This window comes from Catharus ustulatus, chromosome 10 (genome assembly GCF_009819885.2).
Source record: "Catharus ustulatus isolate bCatUst1 chromosome 10, bCatUst1.pri.v2, whole genome shotgun sequence".
Classification (NCBI taxonomy): Eukaryota; Metazoa; Chordata; class Aves; order Passeriformes; family Turdidae; genus Catharus; species Catharus ustulatus.
The window spans coordinates 20,305,616-20,321,331 of NC_046230.1; the positions used below are offsets into that span (position 1 = coordinate 20,305,616).

At 38.6% G+C, this 15,716-nt stretch overlaps 1 protein-coding gene across 1 annotated transcript in view; it reads left to right on the forward strand.

Annotated features, from left to right (window-relative positions):
• The window catches only part of TBL1XR1 (TBL1X receptor 1), a 105,344-nt gene that overhangs the window by 56,380 nt on the left and 33,248 nt on the right, over nucleotides 1-15,716 (forward strand). The window contains 1 exon segment of the mRNA XM_033068996.2: nucleotides 12,831-12,898. The gene's annotated coding sequence lies outside the window, so the exon portion shown is untranslated.

The window sequence follows — 15,716 nt, forward strand, 5'->3', positions numbered from 1 at the left end:
CACTTCTCTGCTTGCTCAGCTCTGGTGTAGCTCAGTGCCTGTGTTTGTGCTGGGCTTGCTGGGGCTGAGCAAGGACCTCCTGCAGGAGGCTGGTTCTGTATGGTTGGAAAATAAGAGAATCCCATCCTCTCACTACCAGCTATATATTGTTTGTTTTTTCCAGACACAATTAGATTTGTTACATAGCTCTTTATATAGCTCTTTTTAAAAAATAAACCAAGGGCTAGCATTTAATCCTCATTTGGTACTACAAATATTTCATTCCACTGGCCAGAGAAGTTACTGAATTTAGATAAAGATGACAATATTCAACATTGTATTTGTCTTAACTCAGTAACAGCTGGCACTTTCAGGAATGTCTAGAAAAGTCATGTTACATCTCAGCACTTCCATTACCATGGAAAACTCCTCAGTGTATTTTGTGTTCCACAGAAGAGGAATCTTTACTTTTTAAAAAAAAATTTAATGGGTTTGCTAGGAGGACAGACCTGGCAGCAGCAGTGATACTGACTCTGAAGGACCTTGGTCCATAAGAGAGTAGCAGATGGTTTAAGGGAATATATATTAAAACAAAACAACAAAAGTCCTGGACAAGAGACTTTGTTGTTGACCTTTGGTGTTGTTTATTGACCTTGTCTGGTGAGATTCCAATCTCTTCAGCACAGGAACGAAGTCCTACGGGTTTGTGCAACCTTAGCACAACGGGGGCCCCATCTCAGAAAGGGATTTTTTGGATGATGCTGTTATTCAGATAAAGGGACATAATAAGACTGTTCATTATGTCTGGCTGTAGTTGTTGTGAAGGTTCCTTGAGCAAAGAGAGACGTGCCTGAAGTAGAACAGCAACATTTTAAGTGAAATGAGTAAAATCACCATGATCCCTTGCATGTGTTGCTTTTTAATTGTGTGTGTGTTTTGTAGATGTTTTTGTACCACTCCATTTTATCCAAGTGTGTATAAAACCACATCAGAGATTTTACAAGGGTTCGTATCAGTGCATTTTGTGATTTATACTCAGTAGTAAAGATGATGACTGCCAGAGGTTTTTTGGTTTTATATAATCCTGGATTTGCAGCCTTGTAATTCACTTGCTGTCTGTTTTAGAGTGCAGAACAGTGATAAAAACTTTGCACATAGACTTGTTTGACTTTTCCTTCTCTACAAGTCATGGAATCAGAGCTGAGGGGGTGGCCACCCCTCCTCTGCATGGTACCTGCTCGTTTTCCTCCCAGGCACTGATTTCTGGTAGCCTTGTTTTGTTTTGTTTATTTTCCTCAGATTTCAGAATTGCAAATGGAATTGAGGGGCAGGGTAAATAGAGATGAATTTGGTTATATATGGCTGTGCTGTGAAAAATGCAGGTCGTTTGTGTCTAGAAATGGGTCAGGTTTTAATTGCATTGTCAAGGGTAGTTAATGCTTAAACAGTTTGCATCTCAATATAAAAAGGAACAAAAACAGATCTGCTATTAACTTTTCAAAGCATTTCTAACATTATATTCTATATGTATAAACCTAAAGTACAACAGGCCTAGAAAGCTCTCCAAACCTCTAACTACTTGCAAGTGCTCTCAGTTGTCTTCATGACAAAATGAGCTATTTTTGTTTTTCACAAATGTATCTTGTGGCATATCTCCAATGAGCCTCTTCTCATCCGAGTGTGCTATGCTGAACACACCGACCAGTTCGCATGACCCGAGGCACAAAATAACATTTTTGGTATATTTTGAGTAGCTTTTCTAGCAGATGAAGGAGCTGAAGCTCAAGTCCATGATCAGTTGACAGTGCTGCCTCATCCTGTGCCTCTGCCTGCCTTCCAAACCCTGCACCCCCGTTTGCCCTCGGTGTTGCCCAGGTTGTGTTCATGAATAACCCTGCCTGCTTTCCTTGCTCTGCTGCACAGGCTCATTGCATTTTGCTCCTTTCCAAACTGCAGTTCAGGTGAAGAGCACCATGGCAAAGGGTTTATTGTTCCTGTGGTTACATAACGGGATAGCCAGTGACAATAATTTCAATTAATTAGGTTAAATTCAGCGGAAAGGCAGCTTCTGTGGCATGTTGGAGGGAGAATCCTCTTACCAGGAGATCACCTTAGGCTGACTGTGGAGCCTGTGGTTTGTCTGCTGGAAATTCGTTCCCTCAGCAGTGTCACGGAACCCGCAGGATATATAATAGTCTGAAAATACAACATTTACAAAAGGGTGTTCATCTGTCAGCAAAAGGGGTAAAGTGTCCATTGTTTGCTTGATTATTTTTTTTTTCCTTGTGATTTGAAGAAACTTTTGGTGTGGATTTTTTGATTGATATGTATGAGGCAGGACTTACTAGAAAACCACTTACCTTCATCTCCATAACATACCCAAGCCTCTAAATTCTATCCCTCTTTCTAATAAAGATTAAATGAAACCATAAAAAATTATATTAAATGTCCTTCCCTCTGTAAAGCAAATTTTGCCTAGGGTAAGTGTAATTAAAAAATAAAAAGAAAATAATGTTTTCCTACTGCTGATAGTATTTGCAAGTTTTAATGTGATTGTTGCAAGTAGAATGATTTGGAATAGAAGAAAAATCAGAAGATGTGGACTAGGTCTTGACTAGGTACTGGTTTTATATAAAGCAGGTAGTGTGAGGGTGGTTGTGGTGTTACAGCTACAGAGGCAAAACTGCTTATTGATTGCTGGCCTCCAGTTGTTATTCAGAACTGTAAAACACATGGATTCCTACAGCTGTTGCTTGAGTGAAATTTGCTTTTAATAGAGACTTTTACTAAGCTGGTCAAGTAATAATCCTGAACACTTTTTAAATGATCTCCTTCAGGTTTAAATACTTTTAGTATACCTAAAGAAAAAGCCTATCAGGGAATGGATGAAATCACATTTGTGTCTTCTTTCTTACCTTCTTTTTGAGTACCTTGCAGCTTTTTTGCTTTTAAGTGTAGCAGTTGCTAGAAAAAATAAAGTATACAATGGATATAAAAATAACCCACATGATGAAAATGGCTTTGCATCCCAGCTAGCTTTATATTTGTTTCTTGCAGATTTTGTTTCCTTCTCCTGTTTTTTTTTTTTCATGTAGTTTTTTGATAGTTCTAGTGTTAGAGTGAATTTTAGGATCAAAAGAAAATTTAGGAAATGGAAAACCACAGACAATCCTGTTCCCAGACAGCAAATGATGGTCTTAACTCAGGATTCTCTTCACTCCCCTTGGATTTAAAGGTGAATTGGCAACGTGCAATATTAGTTACAGCTACAATTGATTTCTTTGTACAAGTACTTTGGTATGCATAAATACATGAGAAATTAAACAGCTGGCACAGGCCTCGTGGTTTTGTGTAAATCTTAAGGCTAAGAGGGTGAATTTTAAATTTTTTTTCAAGATTCAAAGAACTAGCTGTAGAAGGAAGTTCTGTAAATGGCATTATTAAGAGTGTGCTCCTGCAAGCTGATGGGAAGTGATGTGATTTTATACCAAGAGAAAAGCTGAGCAGCAATGATTTGTTTTTCTGTTCAAGTCTGTCTTTCCAACGTTTCTGAGTATTCCAAATTATTCTTCTGTACAACTGTAAAAATGGATTATTATCCACTGAAACATGAATACAGATCACCTGTTGTTGATGGGATGGTGTTCCTTAGTCTTAAGTTTGTTTCAAGAACTGTTTCTATATAATTCTGTTTCCATTTCTGTTTTCTCTCCATGGCAGACATACCTGAAACCATCAGTCCTGCTTCTCTCTCAGCAGAAGGCTTGAGGCAGTTTCGTGTGTGTTGGCAGGGTTTTTCCTGCCAGCTTTCCATATTCACTGAGCATCCTCTGCAGGATGCTCTTTTTTCTGCTCTTCTGCAGATAGTGCAAGGCATCTGGAGAGATAAAGGGAGGAGAAGTGTTTTCAGGGCAAATCACAAAACCTGAACTAGAAGAAAACTCAGTGAAACAGGCAATATTCTTTAAAAACGTAACTCTCCTCTTCCAAAGTCCCCAACACAGTCAAGTTTTGCTGGAGGAGTTTGGGGCTTTTCCACTTTGTTGGTGACTCTTCCATTTAAATCCAGTCTAAAGAAGGAGTAATATGTTGTACTGCATCTCACAGCACACTGCTTGTGGTACCAGCAATCAAAACCAGTCTTTCTCTGGGAAACAATAAAATCAGGTCCAGGAATTTCTTACCACCATCTCCTGGACACTCACTCCTCCGAGCATCACTGTGTCCAGTGTCCCACTCAGCTTCATTCCAGTGTATTACTTAACTCTACTTTTTATTTTCTTTTGGTAGACTTCTAGATGGAAAAATGTTTGCACCAGCTTACATGGTGTAATAAAGACTATTAAAATCCAACATGGCTTTTGCACGTATAGTTGCCTGTAATGAAAGTTAGGTATTAATTTGGGAATGCACACAATAGGGGTATTGTAATTGAGCAGTGGCTGACATGTCACTCAAAACTCAAAGTAGGTTGTACTATAAATATAGTCTCTTGTTTTGCAATTGACATTTTGCTAGTGGGTGGCTAATTTGAAAGGAAATAGACCAGTGATCTAATATTAATAACTAATTAATAGTTATGTGGATATTTTAAGTCTATTTTTCTGCTTATTTATAGGCATATATTATTCATCTATGCTGTGTATCCTTCTTTGCGTACATGTTTAATTCTGAAACTTTAGCTTCAGTAACGTTCAGGCTTTGCAATCAAAAGCTTGATAGCAAAGTTGGTGTGTTCTTCAAACCCACTTTGTGAGGATGACAGTTTCAAAGTAATCACACTTCAACCACTGAGGGAAGTGAAGCAAGGCCTAAGAGGAAAACCAGTGATGCATTGTCTACATCTCACCTGCATTTGTGAGTCCTAAATCAGCATCATGCCTGTATGTTTTCCTGTGTTTAAAGTGGAACACAGAGCAGTTTCTAGTTGTTTTTTTCCATTGAGAGTGTGTAGCTCAAAGAAAAATTGAAGAGGAATAAAATAGGAAGGAGCATCTCACAGGCAGCTTGGTCCTTTGGGATCAGAATAAAACATGCATTCAAGTGCTCGCTGCTTCTCACAGCATGTGTGTTACTGTGCCAAAGAGATGTGATGTTTTTGTTTGCTCTGATGGGACAAACTTCAACATAGGGTTGAATTTATCTACCTATTCCCCCAGTCTGCTGCCTTTTCTCTCACACTCACATTCATCTGTAAATTGATAAGCATATGTGATATTTTTCCTTTTAATGAATTCTTAATTGAATTGGAAGGAAGACTGTGTGAGAGATTCATTGTACTTTGTACATGCCTGACATCTTTAAATCTGTTTTGTCACACATGCAAACATTTTTAAATGTATTCCACCTAACTCCATAGAGCAGTGCTGTGGTATCTGGTCCTTGACTGTTAGCTGTGGAATTTGAGTGCGTTGTCTTTGCATCTCATCCCGCTTGTGTGAATAACTTTGCTGTGAGTGCTCAACTCACAGGGAACAAGAATTGCTTCCCACTATCTCTAGAGTTTGCATTACTCATTTAGCTACTGTCCTAGGAGGTTTAAACTGTGTCCTAGAAAGTGTTTCCTGTTGTAGGATTAAACCCTGCTGTGGTTCCCGTGGAACTCACCCGTGCTCCCCCCAAACACACGCTGCATCTGCTGCATTAAGGTCTTTGCAGCATTTGGTGCAGGTGAGAAAAAGCATTTATTAGCAGCAAACAAGCATATACAGCATTCTGCCCTTTAATTCCCTGCCCTGCGGAGGCTGGGGAGGGCTGCAACTCTTGGCTGGTTGCAGGGCATGGCATTGGCAATAGATGACAGACTCATTGTGTGGGGCTTTTAGCCTCTGTGCCTTTCCAAAGGTGCTGAGCTCTTTTGCATTTGGTCTCTCCAAAGCTGTGTCTGTGTTCCAGTATAGTTCAGTGTCACTGTTGTGAAACAAGCAGTGGATAGACAGATCCCTTGGAGCAAGCTTCCTCCTTCCATTTTCTTGCAGATATCCAGAGATTGCAATTTCAAAGTGCTTTTGTTTGTTTGGGTTGTTGTTTGTTTTTTTGGGAGGTTGGTGGTGTTTTTTCCTGGCTCTCCTGTACTTTTGCTGTGCAGAGGGCAGCTCTGGGCAGAGAATCAATCCCTAAAATCTTGGGTCACAGGTGCAGGGATCTGAGCTGGTTGGTGTTGCAGGCATCACTTGGGATCCAGGACACCTCAAGAAGTGCTTGAGGTTGTTGTCCATTGATAAAATGCAACTGGCAGTGTTTGTCCAGCCTGAAGGACAGAGCTGACACCAGTAATGCACTGGTGCTGGGGGTTGTGTGTGGGGATAAATCAGGCACACGTTTACCCTCTGCAGGACACATGAAGTTTGATTTCTCTAATTTCAGAGTCAGTTTGAGGCATATTGGAAGTGACTCTGAGGGGTTGTTTTGAAGATTTTGTCCCTGTGTATTTTTCTGACTCTTTTTGCGTGACAGTACGTGTTTTTATTTTCAGTTCCCTGTGACTCAGGGATTCTTTTCTCTATGCATATGCTTATTGCAGGCAGTATTTAACATAGTCCTGTTGAGTCTCATGTAATAATGGGAACCCATCACAAGGTGCAGTCTTGATCTACCAAGATCTATAGATATTTTGTTATTCTCTAGCAATAAAAAAAAAATCTCATAATACTTGAAAAATTTGCAAAAATTCTCTTGTATTTCATATATTGACATGGTGTTAGGTTGTAGGTTGGACTTGATGATCTCAGAGGTCTTTTCCAACCTAAAAGATTCTGTAGCAATTTCAGTGTTTTTCCCTCTGTTAAAAGTGTATCTTGCTTACCCTTTTAATATTTACTTACTAACCTTTTGTATTAAAAATTGTAAACAATGTTTGTCAAATAATGCAGCAGGTCACAACACTTCAGGCATCTTAAAAATGACCTGTCAGTCCTGGTGGTGCACTGGAAGTGTCTGTCAGACACTGGGAATATGAAGCAATGGTTCCTCTGCAAGGTTCTTGTGTCTTTTGAGCTGCTTCTGATCTACCAATAAATTCAAGGAACTTCACATCTGCCCTGTGAGGGTTGTGAGCAGGAGTAGTGTTTCATGTGTTGGAAGTAAACAAGTGAAGTTCATGAGTGCCTCTCACACACACACATGAGTTTTAAAGTATGGACTTTTTTAATGGCTGGGATCCTTGTTTGGTTTGGATTTATAGACTTGGAATTCAGTCTTCCATCTGAATGTAGTTTTGATTGTTTTTGCTTTAGTTTGTCTTGTGTTCCATAACTACCTCACTAGTGTTGCTTTGGTGTTTATAGGTTTTGAGGTGGAGTTTTCCTACACGAACACACAATTTTCTGCGTAGCACCACAAATAAATGTCCTTCTGCAAACATTTTTTTCCTCCCTCTCATATTATTAAAGGCCCATTGAGTCTGAAAATTAAGTAATGTAGCTTCCCACAAACATGCATATTTTTCAGCGTAATTGGAAGATGTTTTGGATTACTGTCTTTAGGCCTGTGGAGCCAAGAACCCAATTATAGGCATGGTTAGAACGCGATCGTGTGCGTTAGTCAGATTATAACAAGATTCCAATAATGTAAAATTGCTGCACGACAAATTAGTTTGTATAGTTTTGACAGTTGTTGCCTTTAATAAACTAAATTATTAAGCAATACACAGCTGCAACGTTTGCAAAATTGAAGAAAAATAGACTCTTATTTCCCTGTCAGAGTCTTTTCCACAGAGCAGGGCTGCTCTCTGGTCTGGTTTGAATTGTTGACTTTGTGAATCCATCTGTCCCAAGATGATTTTCCCTGTGAATAGATAAGAGGCAGGTTACAAGAGCTACATTTAAGATTTTGTCAGGCACCTTCTTTTTACTAGACGCTGTCACAATGTTTTGGGCCAACACTTTTTAAGCTGAGATTTGGGGGGGTTAATTGTAATTTATGGATCAGTGGTGACTAGATGAATGCTGCCTGCTTATTTTCACTGCAAACCTGAGCCAAGAATTTACCTCAAGTCTCCTGGCAGAGTGCAAGAGCCATCAGTGTGGTAACTCCATGTACCAATTGAACTGGATCTCTGAAATCCAAGAACCTGTCGTTCCCTGGAGTAAGGTGTTAATACAACACTATAAAACAAAGCAAAATCTACATTCTAGCTATCAGGCTATTCAATCAGTAGCTTTTTTACACTTTTCTGTCCTGAGCTATGTTCCAGCTGCAGGTTTGAGAACCACTATGGCCACCAAGTGACATTTGTATCTATGCTGGCAAGTCTGTATTTCAGTGATCTGGACTTTAATTAGATATGACACAATTATGATACAACCTGCTTTTGGTGCAGTCTAGGACCGAGTCCCACTATTTTTACATGCAAATTACAGCCCAGTTTGGGGCATGTGCTCCATCCCAGCCACTTGGTGTGTGTTCAAAAGGAGCACTACATGGTCACTGCCCTGCAGTTTGGAGCTTTCCTTTTCACAGCCCAGGAGCAGCAAGGGCAGACCTCATTTCTGAGTGTCCTTGGCTGCTGTCGCTCGCGGTGTTCCAGCTCTTGCACTTTTCTCCTGGGAGAACATGATGGCACTGACTTAATGGGGGTAAATGGAGAGATGAAGGCTGCTCGTTTTCTGTGCATGGTGAGGGTGAAACTCTGGTCATGAATTCAGAGGCAGGCACGAAGTACAGAGCAGCCTTCTGCTCTGAGTGCTGACAGTGATATTGGGTGATGGCGTAAAATAAAGCTGCAAGAGACTGTGTAGAGTGGCAAGGGCAAAAAGGAAAAGGAAAATATATTTATTTACCAAATCCTAAAAATGGAGGATTTTCAGGAATGGAATGATGACCAGCTTTACAGTGTTTTTGAGTGACTTACATCATTTTGAAGGGTGGCTTTTTTTTTTTTTTTTTTTTTTTTTTTTTTTTTTTTTTTTTTTGGAAAAAGAGCTGCAAGCTCCAGACATCATTTTTAATGAGTGTGCAAAATAGTGGCTGTAGTATTTGTAATACCAGTCATGAAATAGTACTGTTACTGTTGGAGGCAGTCTTTAAAAATTAAATACTTCTACCTTCCAGTTTTGTAAAAATGTGTTTGATTTTTTTCATAAGCATAGCCTTATAGAACTTAAATGCTTTAAGCCAAGTTGTGTGCATTACGATCAGGCCAAAAAATTGGAATATCTGTCAAATAGAATGACAATTTCAACATCTTGTTTCCAAAATAGTTGTACATTCTTCTTGCTTCCTTCATGTGCCCTTGGCAGTCAGTCAGCTCTAAGACTTTTTGAGTACCATTGATGTACTCTGAAAATATCCTCTGCACTTTGTAAATCGTTAAGAGGATGAATTATGGAAATGACAGTGGAGAAGGAAGAGAAGCAAAGATGCACATTCACTTGGGACATTGCCTTGAGGCTGGTGTCATTTGTTGGTTGGATGCTCTTTGAAATAGAGGCATTAGAGGGAAGAAGTTGTAGCGAGCAGATCAAATATCTCATTTATAGTCATACTCGTCGCACAGAAAGAAAACAGCATCAAATATTATTAACAGGTGGTCTAGTGGGAAGACAGAAGTAAACAATACTTCCTAAAAGTGGATAATTCCTCTCTCCCTGATGGACCACATTCAATTTATAAAATGCGCATCAGTATTTTTTATGGCCACATATTTTACTTTTTTGTCTTGTTTTCTCTAGCTATATATGATTTAAAATCAAAACACGCAAAACCCTAGTCAGTCATTAAAAAAAAAAAAAAAAAAGAAAAATTACTTGTTTGTTGGAAAAAAACCCTCTTTAAAATTTTTACCTTTTTTTAAATTTAAAAATTGAGACCTAAATCTCACTCTAACAGCAGTAGGGATTTTAGACGTTTAGACGAAATGGAAGAGAAGAAAAATAAAAAAATGTTGTGGAAAAAACCCCACCAGTGGGATGGGTAAATGGGCTCCATGCTGATCGAGGAGCACGCTCTAGTGGCAGGTTAACCCATGCCCATCCTCCACCTTCACTGGTATTAATCAGCTTCAAGAAAGTGACATTTTCACAGAATCTTTTTAAATTTGCCATTTCTGTTGCTCTCCAGTGCCAAAACAAGTGCAATGTGTTTACATGTGGCATCATCACACGTATTGGTGGTAGTGAGATAAAATTCCTGCTCTCTCATTAATTTTGCAGTGGGGAAGTATATGTCTATTTTTGCAGATGGTTTTTCAATGCATAGATATTTTAAGCTGCAGAGGGAAAGATTTCATGCTCACGATGCACAAATTCTTATGGAGTGTGAGCATTTTAGTAACAGACACAGTTGTTAAGCTTGCCTGTTAGCATCACGTAAAATGTTGGGTTCTCAAAACCATGCACATTTTTGCAGTGTTTTCTGTTCCAGTCCTCTCCCTGAGGCTGGAAAATTTCTTGACTCTTTCCTCTCTTGTTAGATTTTTTTCTTCTCTATTGAGACTGTAGGTTTACAGTTTGATTCTCTTCAGATTTCTGAAACACACAGTAGATAGGCATCTTGTAAGAAAGAAAAATAATATACCAAGTAAGTAACTATGAAGCAATGGACAGCTGAAGAGTAGATATAGTAAGGGAAATTATGCTCTGTGATTATATAGGTGAGATGTGCTTCATTTCATGATATCACTTGGTAGAAATAGAATTAAATGTGAAGTTTTTATCCTACATCCTTCACTGTATGTGAAGGGTTTTTTGCCACAAATTCTATTCACATCACTAACATACATTAAAATAATAAAAATAACATATAGTCTTTCAGTAATTTGTCTGTGCAGCATGTGAAATAATTTTTACTCTTATTTATTAATTTGAAACAGATTGAAATATAATTTAGATGATTCTCTGATGGTTGTGTTATGAGCCTGCAGAAGCAGCTGACTATCAGGACCCATCTGAAAAATTACTTGTGTTGCTTAGTCATTCCTAAAAGCCCTGTTAAGTTAGGCCATGCATTTAATTCTTGCTGTTCCCTGAGCCATGCCATGGCTGAGGTAACTGTGAGCAGCTTTCTGTGCTGTAGGGAGGTTCATGCAATGCTGAATTTCTGGTACTCAGTGTGTTTTGTGTTTTCTGTGTGTGCTCTGTGGGGAGCAGTGGAGAGGAAAGGAATTCCTCTTGAAGCAGCTTCTGTTGAGGGTGTGGTGTTTCTCTGCTCTCCTGCAGGGCCTCTGGGTTCTTTCTCGTTTGGCATCATTTTGGGGGTAATTTCAGTTATTTACTTCAGCAGAGTTTGTTCCAAATGAATGAAAAATCCTTAATGTAAACATCGAGTGTACAAGGTTCAAAGCATAAAAGTTGAAATTCACTGGTCTGTCTTGTTTGTTCAACCAGCAGGATCAACATCCCCTTTTAATGACCTTTTGCACTTGGAGTTAAAATTTTATAAGCTTTTTAAACTTTGCTTCTGATGATTTTTTCCACATTAAATTTTAGCAATGCAGTTGGCATAAACAGTTAGTTTTGTGGAAATGATCAAAGCAGTACATAATAGCCTAACAGAGAATTAAATTTACATTAATGGAGGATCAGGACCTTTTCACTTAGTTCTTGTGAACTACTGTTACAGGGAGAACCAGGACACTTTTCCAGTCCAGGGTGGTGGTGTCATGGTTTTGGAGATTATTGTCCATTTGGCTGTTGGAGGCTTTTCAGGAGTGAAAGAAGTTTACTTGATTCTCTTGAATTTAAACATGGAAAATGATTGCTGACCAAAATACCTTGTGGTTCCCCAATCAAAAGAGGAAAAAACATCTCAAGTCTTACTGAGCTTAGCAACAGACTAAATAGCAGAGGGTTTCTTAGAGGTCAGTGGTTGCTTTTGGGATGATGGAAAGTCTGAAATGCTAAGTCCTGTTTAAAGGCATGCGTTGCCTTCCTTGGTTTTTATCCTAGTATTGAGGAGGTGCTTGGGAAGTTTTAGTGTTATTTGTAATGTTTTGTGAGCCTTGGTAGATGGAGTTTAGTACTTAGAAACTTGTTTGTTCTTTTCCAGGTCCTCTTTCAGAGGGCAGAATTAGCTGTTTTACTATTGAGTGCATCCTGCTTCAAACAGCATTTTTTGACATGTGGATTCTCTTCTTGTGGTGCCCAGTGTTCCTCTGCTTCTGCCTTCAAATGTTCTCCTTAATCCCTTCATTTACATCAGATCACTTTCTAATGATTTAATCTGTAATGAGTATTGGTGGTAGGATCACCATGTTGCACAAATAGAGGATCAGTAATTATTCTGATCACAGGTGTGTAATGTATTCCTAGGGACTGCTTAAATTTTGAAGTCACCTGTAGAAATGAACTTCATGAGGGTATTTTAAGGATTGTTCATATAACTCAGTCTTTATAATTTGTTGGTGTGAAATTCAGCTCCTGAGTGGTCACTTGAAAACACTGGATGGTTTGATCATGGCCTTGTGTCTCCTAGTTTTTATCTTCCTATTGAATCATTTTAGTATGTATTGGTTAACACTGCAATATCTGTTGCATCAATCCTTACCCCTTTGTAAACTTTTTCTGGAGTCTCAAAGTTCCCCTTTGTCAATGTGGACAGACAAAAAGAACAGGAATTCCTTTGAAGATAATGCACTGTTCTGTAGTGGGGATTTGCTTTCAACTAAGAGTGAGAAGGGGGTAGAGTTGAAACTGTGCTGTAATTTGTGTTTTAAATAAATTCCATGTAAATAATCAAGGTCTCTAATTTTTGTTTGTTTGTTTTCTTAACTAAGCATATATTGTTATCAGTAGGAAACTAATGTTGTATTAATTCTTTCAGTAAAAAGACTGGTAGAAAAATAGCTTTTATCCTTTTTTCATCCTTTAAAATAAATATTGATAGAAACTATCATAATATGGTTTGTGTTACAGGTGGTGTAATACCAAGGGCTGTACTGCTGCCACATCACAATTTTGTGGGGTTTCAGAGAGTAGTTCTGGTAAGGACACTCAATGATTTATCTATTTATTTGTCATAAAAGTGGACTGTAGTTTGGTACAATTTAGCATTACATGCATTTACAGTATTTGTTAGGTATCAGTTTCTGCACTGAATCCTTACATTGTGTTCTTTTATTCTGTGGTCTTTAACAGCTCCTTTTGGAGCTGTTAGTGTCTCCTGTGTAAATCTGTATTCATTCTGTTAAGAGTTATGATATAACACATCAATTCACAGTATGAAAATATTAATAAATAGACCTTTTGTCAAAACACATTGTAAAAACTGTATTGTCTCCTTCAAGTGTGGAGTCACTATTGCCTTGATGTGTCCTTTAAAAAGGATGAAAAATTATTGTATTTTGATTATAGTATGTTTTTTTCAAGTGCTCAAGTCTTGTCTTTCTAAAAGAAAATAGAAGTGTGTGTTTCAGAGGGCAAATATCCAGACCATGTGCTGTTATTAGTGTCTGCTTAAATGTGATGTACAGTCATGATTTTGCAGTTGCTTTCTTTAAATGTACGTAACTGCAATCCCTGTATAATTTCTTTTGAGTTTGGAAACTTTCCTTAAATATGTTTTCTTATCTCTTCTCCATGGCTAGAGTTACAAGGGAGATGAGATTACCTACACTTATTCTTAGAAAGGGAAAATTCCTTTTGCACCAGGCCACCAGCAGCCATGCTCAAGTATTGTGCAAGAGCACAATTGAGCATTTGTTCTTTCAGCAGGAGATAACTGAGACCACATTTTATCTGTAGAATTTTTAATATATACCATAATTTAACAAATGTCTTGTGGGTGTAGCAGATGTCTTTTCTTTCCCTAGCACTCCTAGCACTCCCCTCCTTTTTTATTTTTTTTTTTTTTAATTCACAGTCCCTTAAAATTTTTGGCAATCTCTCTTTGTGTGCTTAGGTCATTAGAGGGCACTCAGAGACAGGGAATTTGTTTTAACCCCCACAAGGTAGAGAAGGATTTTGCTGATGTTCTTTGTGGCCTTGCAGGGTAGTGTTGTACTGGCTCTGCTCCAACACATCACTTAAGCAGTTGAAGGCAGTGGGGCTGGAATATGGTTAAGTTGATCTGTAGCCATGTGTACTTTCTAAAAACAAGGTGTGGGGTGCACAAGAACTTCTCAATGGGATTTTCTGGTCAAGCTAAGAAACAAATAAGGTCTTTATGTGTTGAAGATACTGAGGAGAGAGAGGGGTGTCCTTGCTTGAGAAGCCTGGACTGACAAATGAAGGAAGCAAAAATTGTTGGCAGTTGTGAGTGAATAAAGACTGAAGCCATGTTCCCTTCTGCCATTGCATTAGGTTGATTTATCTAAAATAATTGGGCATGGCACTACTCACAGTGTGATTTCCAGTCCTGTAGGTCCCTAATGCCTTGAGCATGCACCACTCATGCATGTAGGCTCACTTTAGAGTTTCTAGGTCTTGGAGTGGCAGAAAATGGGCTTTCAGATTTCCAGGAGAGAAATGGCTTTGGGAAGGTTTGAGTAGCATCACTCAAGAATGTTAAATGGCGATTCTGCAAAGTAAAAACATCATAGCTTTATAAATATTGTAAGAAAAGAAAGATGATGGGAGCTCTTTGGAGTCTGAGAAATAACTGAAAATTTTTCAAAATGTTGTGAGCAATTTGTGCAGTACTTATTAAAGTATAATGTCATCTGGAGAAGTCATGGACTTCTTCCTCTCTATCATCTCTTTATTTTCAAATAATGCTCCCATTACTGTAAATGGGTGAGCAGAATTTTATGTGCATAGAATCTGTTTGAGATGAGGTAAAGATAACCAAAGACAGTGAGTTTATTTTTGTGAAAAGACATCCTATCTAATTTGTTTGACTCTGAACTAGCAGAAGCAGTTACTGTGATTGGTTAATTCTGCCAAAAGCAGAGTAGAGGTCACTTGTGGGACAAGCTGCAGCCCATTTCAGTGCAGCTGCCTGTGTAATAGTGGCCTGCAGTTACAAGGCAGGGTGTATTTCCATCTCTGCTAATGTTTTAGCTTGACTCAGCAAAACTGGTTTTTCTACACAAAGCTATGGTTGTGTTTCCAACTGCATCAGTGCAGGAGCATTTTAATTCAAAATAGCACCTTCTGCTGGAGGGGGGTCCTTATCGGACAGATGAGGTATTGTCAGGTTTTGAATAGTTTGCTTCAAAGGGGTTTAATTAAAAAATTAGTGAGAACAGATGTCTGATGTTGGCCTGAGCAGTCAGAAAGAAGAGGAAATGTCCTGGGTTTGAACTTTTTATCTTAATTGGATCCCTTGTGATTTCCAGCCCATTTGATAAGAGTTTCTGCAGTAGACTCACTCTCCTGCTTCTACTGTACAAATCCAAGAGCTTTAAATTTTAAGGTTTTTATGTGTGGGTATAGGCACTCGGGCAGATTTTTGCATACAGCTTGGGAGGATGATTCCTTCACAAAACAAAAACTTTATATACTACAGGCTGCTTTAGTATAGCTTTTTTATATCCCATGTGCTATACAGAAAAGCAAAATAGTGGGTTTTTAAACTGCTTTTAAATGTATTTTTTGAATGTCATTATATATACTTCTACAGATGTGTTCAGGCTCCTTTTACCAGTTAGACCTTCTGTAGAGTGCCAAATTAGCAAGAGGAACATTTGGTATGCTGCTTTAATCTTCTAAGATCAACAATGCAATTACTTGTAGAGATGCAGGTGACTTTGCAATGTGTAGGAGCCGTCTGGGGCTGTGTTATGGCAGGCACGATCATCCCATCTCTGGGAATTTTTCCTTTACTGTAGTATAAATATGCCTTTAGACTTAAGCACTGAT